Genomic DNA, 8,490 nt, shown 5'->3' on the forward strand with positions numbered 1-8,490 from the left:
TTCCCCAAAGCAACATGTTACAGCACGTTGGAAAAGCGTCCATATCTCTTGGATCATTACACATTACATCCACCAATTTTAATGCATTTTATTTGGATTTTACGTAGACCAAAATAATTCATATAACAGTTTTTCACAAAGCAATGTTTGTAAAGTGTGGTGAACATTCAGCTCCTTTTGCACCCATGTATGAACAACCAACAGCCTTCAGGAGTCACCTCATCAGTAAATGGTGTCCACTGGCATCCATCTGATCTCACTTTAACCCTTTCATGCATAGTGGCCACTACAGTGGACAGCTATCTAAAAGCCATTTTCTTGTGCTTCCTGTGGATTTTTATGCTATAAATGCACACAGACCACTGAAGTGGACACTAATGCATCATAAAATATACCATCAACTACTGGCCATCAGCTGCAAATGCAAGAAATAATTTTTGTTAAATACAATATGGCCGACAGACAAAAAAGCATGAGAACCGACCCGGTCCCTCCTTCTACTGTAGACGACTCTTGCAAGTAAAAAAAATATTGTGACATCAGATAACCCCTAAGGAACAATACTACTGATGTATTTTTCAAATAACAACTTTGTATTTGGACAAAATTACAATTGATCACATAAAAATAAAAAATAAATAAAAAATTATTTTTACAAAAAACATTTCCTACCTTTTTTATGCCTTAAGAAAAAAATTTTAAAAAATGGAAAAATAATTCTGACACAAAGGATCATAATTCATGCATGAAAGGGATACAGAGGGGTTTGTTTGAGAACAAACGGCATCATGAAGGAACACAGCAGACGGGGTTAAAGAAGGGTTACGTTACGAAAGAGGAGAGTATTCCCCAGAGAATAATTAGAGGCACATGGTAACTCTGGAGGAGCTGCAGAGATCCACAGATGGACAACTATTCGCCATGCATGCGACAAATTTTACCCGTATGGAAATTATGAACGGTAAAAGAAGTCTGCTGCAGGTCTAGTAGGGGATGCAACAAACATGTGGAAGAAGGTGAGCCACACCCAACCTGAACTCATCATCCATGGTAACGGCAGCATCATGTCGAGGGAATGCTTTCCTACAACACGAAAGTTGGGCAGCCTAATCAAAGTCCAGACTTATTTCCAATTAAGAATCTGAGGCAAGAATTTAAAGTTGATCTTCTAAGATCTTCGATAATGAAGCAAGTCTGGATGAAAAACTCTGCCAGGCAGAAACAACACATGAGTTTTATACCAAGGATAATACTTGAAGTAAAGCAGATGAGATACAAACTGGTAAGAAGTCCATGTAGTGATAGTAAATATGTAAAAATAAAAATAAGAGTCTTTTTGGCAAATTATAGTGAAATGAGAGAATAGAAGGGTTTCATCTGATCTGGCTGACCTTAAGCTATTTTTACAAACTTGGTCCAGAGATACTCTAAACGCTCTGCAGCTGTAACTGCAGTTTTTCTAGCAAGCTTTGATTCGGAGGAACTGAACAGAAATTCACTGTTCAGCTCCTCACATTGTTGGCCTCTTTGTAAAATTCCAGTGGAATACATTGAAGTTTGTGTTTTAGGTTAGTTAGAGGTCAGCTTACAGAGTGTTGTGGAAAAAACTATGACCAAACACTGTACAGGTAAAATCACTCAATCAGGTTTATTTATGACTTGTGCACAACTCAGAGAGTTTGTAGGACAATCGATAATGAAGCAAGTCTGGATGAAAAGCTCTGCCAGGCAGAAACAACACATGAGTTTTATACCAAGGATAAAGGTTCCAACACAAGGGGTGAGACAGACTGGTTCTAATGCAGCTGTGGAAAACAACTCCCAACCTTCTACATGTAACCCAAATAGTTATATTTTGGTGGGACTATACAGGAACTTAGAATACACATATAGCAGTACAACTAGCAGATGTGACCTTATTGTAATTTTCCCCTTCAAGAGCCTTGTAATCAAATATTATTTTTACATCACAAACAACACAGTGTGTGTTTTCTGACTGGAAATGGTTAAATATAAATTTCTACCGACCCACAGAAGAGTTTTACTGCTGTCAGTCTTTTCTCTATATAAAACCAGGAAGGTTTGACATTATTCTTACTAAGAACTGTAGTATGTGAAGAAGAGAAGTGATATTGGTAGGTTGTGTCCAGACTTCTACATCCTCAACAATGTTTCGGTTTTATTCAGAGTATGAAGTGAAGTATGACGGGAATTTCTCATGGTGTGTTCGAAACGTGCATTTGCGCTCGTGGTCTTTATTTGCAGATGCATGTGGCAAGCAAAACCAAAGTGTGAAACCTAAGGTGTGATGATGAGCATTTGGCTGATTGGTTTCAATTATAGCCTTGAACAAAGGAACATTAGAGTGTGTGATACTTTCTTTATTGATCTGGTTTCTAGTTAGCAACCATTGACACCTTTCATCTGAGAGGGAGAGTTTGGACAAAACTAAATGATCCAGTGCTAAAATAATCCCAAACATGCATCAGGATGACATTAAGCTTCTGGAAATGAAACTGCTACCAGCTTTGTAAAAAAGACAGGTTAAAATATCCAACCAGGATTGTGTTGAATTTAAACCTCTTGATAGTTACAGAAAGTGTTTGGTGTACGTTGAACTACAGTCAATAAATAGCTGAATGTGTGTTTGAGTCTGTGTATTTTCTGATCAGAGGGAAATAGGAAATGAAAATTAATTGTTTTTCCATGATGGCTGTCTGTAACCTTTCCCACACTGAGCTGTGTGTGCATGGGTCGGGTGTATGCCTTTCTAAACATTCACCAACCTCTCAGTGGTAATTATCAACCAGCTCATTTAATTCTTGTCATCAACAAAACTAAAATAACTGGAGAAGATATTGGATATTATTCTGATGCCTCCAAATAAAATTACTGCATCCAATCATCTTCAATATTCATATAATTAATAGAGTACCCCAGTGTCTAATGATCTGAAACACTGATCACTAGATCAGTGTGCATTTCAACTATTCTGCAAAGTTGAAATGCACAACAGGAAACCTACCAGGAAATTACCGCCCACCTGCACAGCCGATAAGACAAGCAGGAAATCGATCAGAAGGGAAAGAGGAGAATCTGTTACCTATTATTTATGCATTACACAAAGCTAATGATTGAAAAAGTTTTTCTTAAAAATGGACGTGGAAGAAGAGACACTGATCAGTTGAGATAATACAAAATACTGTTTATGTTGAAAACTTAACAGCAATAACACTAAAGCCCCACTATGCAAGAAATCTCATATCTAATTTGGGTATGAAAGCAGCATTCAAAGATACAGTATTTGAATATCTCGATTTCTCTTAGTCAATCGATCTTGTTAAAAAATATAACCAAAGTTTCCATGGAAAGTTAATCCACAAATAACATTGAACAAAATTTCCCACTTCTCTCAGTCAAAAACCTTTTTGGCATGAAGACTCAGAGGAACAATCTGATTTCTGTTTTTATTTATGCGATCCATTATATTTAGTGTTTGAATATTACCTTGCATTTGTCTTTGCTTAATAAAGCAGATCCGATTGAATCGAGTTAAGGGTGAGAATATTTAAAATGCTTTCGGCAGACGTCCACCCATAAATAGGGTGACGTCACATCAGTCACCGTTCAGAAATACTCACCTCTTCCTCAGCAGGGAGTGTGGACTGGTGAGACACTCCCTCATGCTAATTAGAGAACCAGAGTTACATTCACAACATTAACTTCTCTTTTATAGTATTTGTTTTGTGTCTCACTATGGGGATAAAGACATGCCAGTTAAAATGACAAATGTTCCCAGTGGCCAATCTGTCAGCGGTCGCACTACGAGAGCCGGCACTTGGCAGGGCAGAATTATGTAAAGTTGAAATTTTGTTTTAGCTTTATTTCATGGTATAATGTTATTCATGGAGTTTAATTCTTTCATGCAACTCCCTCACTTAGCTCCTGCAGACTAGCGGCAGCAGCAATTAGCAAACACATGGTGGAATGTCATGTGTTTGTATGCTGAGATCAACATACAAACTGCTTCTCGGTGCAGCGCTCCTAAGAATGTAGTTAAAGGCTTAATGGAGAAGCTTTTTTGTAATAACCATGCTGAAGGTGGAGTGTCAGAAAGAGCAGGAATTTCTTAAAGAGACAGAGGCCAATTTCAAGGCATTAAATTGTGAAGTCATGTTTTGATGTAAACAGTATATTTATGACAACTGAAGGTAACATAGTAATTTAATTATGCTATAAAATACTACATGTCTGCTTCTGAACACACCCTACACCAAATAAAAAGACACACACAGATTTTTTCCCACACCGTCTCACATTAAATCAAACCAAACTTCTCTTGATTTTGGTCATGGGAAACTGTGGTCAGTTGGAAATGGCAAAATTATTTATATTTGCTAAAAAATTTAAGGCCAAATTTTTTGTGTTTCCTTCCTCAAGCTTCTCACAGTAGTTTGCTGGACTTCAGGTCCGTTCCTCCTGACAGAACTGGTGCAGCTCAGTCGCACACACCTTTTCACAACTTCTCCAAACGACAGAGATCAGGGCTAAACATCAACAAAACATTGACTTGGTTGTTCTGCAGCAGTGGAGGGAGGACTCTGATCAGCACCGGTCCACTGAAGTTGCACAGCATGTTGGTGTTTGGTGTTGCTTTGATGCCTGCAGATGAGATAATGAGCTCCAGAAAGGCAATCTGCACTTCACAAGGAAGACCAACATAGAAAAAAGTGCTAAATGTGCGGTTTGAGATTTTCAGGAAGCCATGAGGTTCTTCTTTTTATTTACATTTAAATCAGGATTTTAATATAAACTAGCTGAGACCTTTTTCGTTAAGATTTTTTAAGGCCTTTATTCAACAGCAGCTTGACAGAAAGGAGGTCAGAGAGAGAAGGAAACGACATGCAGTGAATGTCCCCGGGCCGGGAACCGAACCAGGGAACACTGTGTGGAAGACTGTAGGCTCTGTTTATGTTGGAAACAAAACCTGTAGACGTCATATGTTTCTGGATTTACATTATGTCCTCAGGATAATTATAAAAAGTAATGATCAATAAAATGATTTATTAAATTGTCTCATAGTGTGGCAATGTATAATCAAAGGCTAACACTGTTGGACACAAAGTAATTGGTCTGCTGTTAAACGTTTTGAATGTTCATAATGTAAATTACTTTCTGATGCACTTTAACACAGGAGATAAAAAAAGTTATATGCAACTATAACTCACCATGAATTTAATTTTAGTTGATAGTTTACACATTGAATTGTTTGTGTGTTTAACTGATTGCTGCATCATTTGTATAAATATTAATTTTCTTTTTTGAATGTAGTTTTAATTGAAATTATACACTTAATAAATATTTGTTATTGTTTCTAGGATTCAGTATCCAACACGATTCAGTCTTTTCTGCAGGTTCATTTCAAAGTTGGACTATCTAAAAACACGTCTAAATACAAAGAGAGCCGTGATTTGATACACTACGTGAATTTAATGATTTGATTTGGGCTTCAGTATCTTAATCTATGACACAAATAAGCACAGCTTCCTAACAACGTAACAAAAACAGCAAATTAATGAAGATCCTTTGATCGGGTGACATCCGATCCCTGTGAGCAGCCAGAAACCTGCTGACTGAACCAGATCGGAGACTGGAGAATCTCAGGAGACGTGTAATTGCTCAGCATTTCATTATGGCACTCGGCAGAGTCTTTGTCATTGAATTTGTCCAATCTTAATTAAAACGTTGCTTCCGTTTGTGGCTTGCAGCACGAGATCAGTGTAGAGGTAGATTAAAGCATGTTTTACTGCCTGCTGGTGGAGATAAATTAAAAGCTTTGTGCGTTCAGATGATCTGAGGGTCAGATTTCTAAAGGCTGCCACAGAAGTATCTACCGCCATCTAGTGGACAAAGCTTAAAAATGCAGATTTTTCTAAAGTAACTTCTGAGGGTCAAACAAAAAGGAGAAAGCATTTGAAATCATTTTAACGTTTGTAATCAATTTATTTGCTAAGCAAATTTGTACTGAGCAACTCTCTTAAGCGTTGTGATAGAAATATTGTCTATCCACGAGGTTTTCCTTTGTTTTATAAATCTCATCATTAATGCAACATACCTGAACAATATTAATAAAACTTAAGAATTTTCAACCAATCAATGCCTATTTCAGCAATTTAACTTTTATTTAATCATTTGTATTTTAGTTATTTCCATAGCAAACACATTTATTTTCTGAAATATTTCCCTACTTGGCAATTCTAATAATTACCTCACTTTTGTTATCCCATTATTTAGAGAAGAGTCTAGAAAAGAGCTTAGATTTGATGCCATTTGTTTAATCCAAGTTATACAAATGTAAAAAACTGGCAGCAAAACTAAAACTGAATCATTTTTAGAATTTGGCAAAAATCATTAAATAGTCTTTGAAAAATGTATATATATATTTTTTCCTCCATCGCAAATATGTACATTGGCAGATTTTTAGTGAATGAAAAAATATTTTCACCTAGTGGACGGCAGACAAGCATACCACTTTGAAAGAATTTCAACACTAAGAAAGAGAATAAAAAGAATTGAATCTAAGAAATAGTATCAAATTGTAATGGGGATCAACTTAGAAACTAGACGGATTGATTTATTAAGTTTAAAGGGACATTTAAAGCACAAACGTATTACATTTGATTCAAAATGAAGTAAGGGACTTTTAAAATATCTAAGAACTTAACACAACTGCATCAAAAAACTTGAGTAAAAAAGTGAAAAGAGGTAAATTTTCCACCTTTCTACAGTTCACTTTACGAAAAGCCGTCCTTGCGTGACTTCATCCACCCAGCGTAACGTCAGCCACATACTTTGAATGAATCATGCATTTCTTTGAGCCGCTCATCCATGGATGTTACTGCTTCTGCCTCACCGGATTGGATTCTGCTTTGTAATGTTTGCGTAGAGTTCAGACAGGGGCGGAAAAATCTGAATGAGCCGGTTTGGCCTGCAGGACAGACAACATGTTCCTGTCATGTCCACCTCCTGTTGTCCCACCAGCCATTGTGTTTCCTTCACCTGCATACCTGTGAACAAAAACATCACGGTTGAAACTCCACCCAGCCCCCAAAAAAAACTAAACAAGAAATTCCAGTCGGACAAACTTGTAAGCAATATTTTTTATGTACACCAATGTACATGAAAAGTACAGTTTTGCTTGTGTTGTCTCCAAACTCTGCAGACAGTAAAAAGTCAATCAAAGATCAGTACGCATAGTCAACTTTTTGCACACATCACACATCTGGTTTGAAAATGAAAGAGCAAGAAACACAACCCACTGTGGTAAACCATTGAAAAGCAAACCAAGGAAAGGTTACAAAATAATGAGGAAGTATAGATGAATCTAAACAGCAGCAGGGAATAAAACTAATACGCTACAATAGGATGAATTTCACCCTAACTTATAGCCAAAATAAAAAATTTTGAGCATTGTATTAGAAGATTTTGCAGTGACATTGGTAAATATTGCAATGATGACTTCAGTGGTGGTGTATGCCTGTTTTCTCCTTTTCTCTGCTCCTCTATCTGTGCTTCTATCACTCTGTGACCTTTAGCATTTTGGCTGGTGTAATTTGTATCCAGTGTTATCATCCGCTGCTCCGTCCAGAAACTCTGTCCGACTGGCTAAATGACTAAATATTACATTAGCAGGAAAAATGCAAGTTCATAACTCTTGGAGTAAACAATTATTGCACTCCAAGCTGTTCAGCAAAGGAGTCGTGCTGTGGGAATCATCTTCTTCAGGGAAGCTGATGGAAAAAGGATGGAGCTAAATTAAGTAAGAAAAAATGCTTAGAGGCTGGAAGAAACTTTAAACATAAAGCAGCTCCACAGGAACATGGTTTAGATCAAGGCATATCTATGTATTAGAATGGTATTTTCAGAGTTTAAACTTAAATCTAATATACATACAAGAGTGGGGGGAATCAAAGATGGAGGCTATGTGATTTTATTTGAGGGTTCACTGAATGAAAATATTTAATTTGGGGGGGGGGAGGGGCTGAGCTGAGTCCCCACTGTTAGAGGATCCCCAAAAAACCGCTATTTTATTTTAAACACCATTAAAACCCAAAGTGACTCTTAAATTAATCTGAAGTGGTAATTATGTGTTATAATTGAAATCTTACATGTCAGTCCACCCACATCATCTGTTTCTCGTTTCCTGGTTTGTGTCGTCACTCGTAGATTTTTTTTTTTCTCTTTCGTTTCTTTTTAACCGGATGAAACCTCAGGATTAGAGAAATAATCGCGCAATGATAATAATAATAATAATCCCGGTGCATTTTGATTAATCTGAATGGCGCCCATGAAAACAGGTGAGAGGGCAGAACAAACGAAAAAAACATAGATGGATAAAGAAAGAAGCTGATCTGAAAACAACCTGCCTGTAGGTGGATGTGCTCTCTAGAGGACACGATGATGATGATGATGATGATGATGGTGATTCCC

At 37.0% G+C, this 8,490-nt stretch overlaps 1 long non-coding RNA gene across 2 annotated transcripts; it reads right to left on the reverse strand.

The window, feature by feature from the left end:
* Positions 1-6,599: 6,599 nt before the first annotated feature.
* Positions 6,600-8,452, reverse strand: LOC114154649 (uncharacterized). 2 transcript variants are annotated; one of them, XR_003597589.1, is made up of 2 exons: positions 8,423-8,452; positions 6,600-7,067 (listed from the first exon to the last, which is right to left on the reverse strand). It is a non-coding gene; the product is annotated as an uncharacterized LOC114154649 (long non-coding RNA). The 2 variants fall into 2 exon arrangements; XR_003597588.1 differs by lacking the exon at positions 8,423-8,452 and adding an exon at positions 8,169-8,416.
* Positions 8,453-8,490: the final 38 nt, after the last annotated feature.

This window comes from Xiphophorus couchianus, chromosome 12, assembly GCF_001444195.1.
Source record: "Xiphophorus couchianus chromosome 12, X_couchianus-1.0, whole genome shotgun sequence".
Classification (NCBI taxonomy): domain Eukaryota; kingdom Metazoa; phylum Chordata; class Actinopteri; order Cyprinodontiformes; family Poeciliidae; genus Xiphophorus; species Xiphophorus couchianus.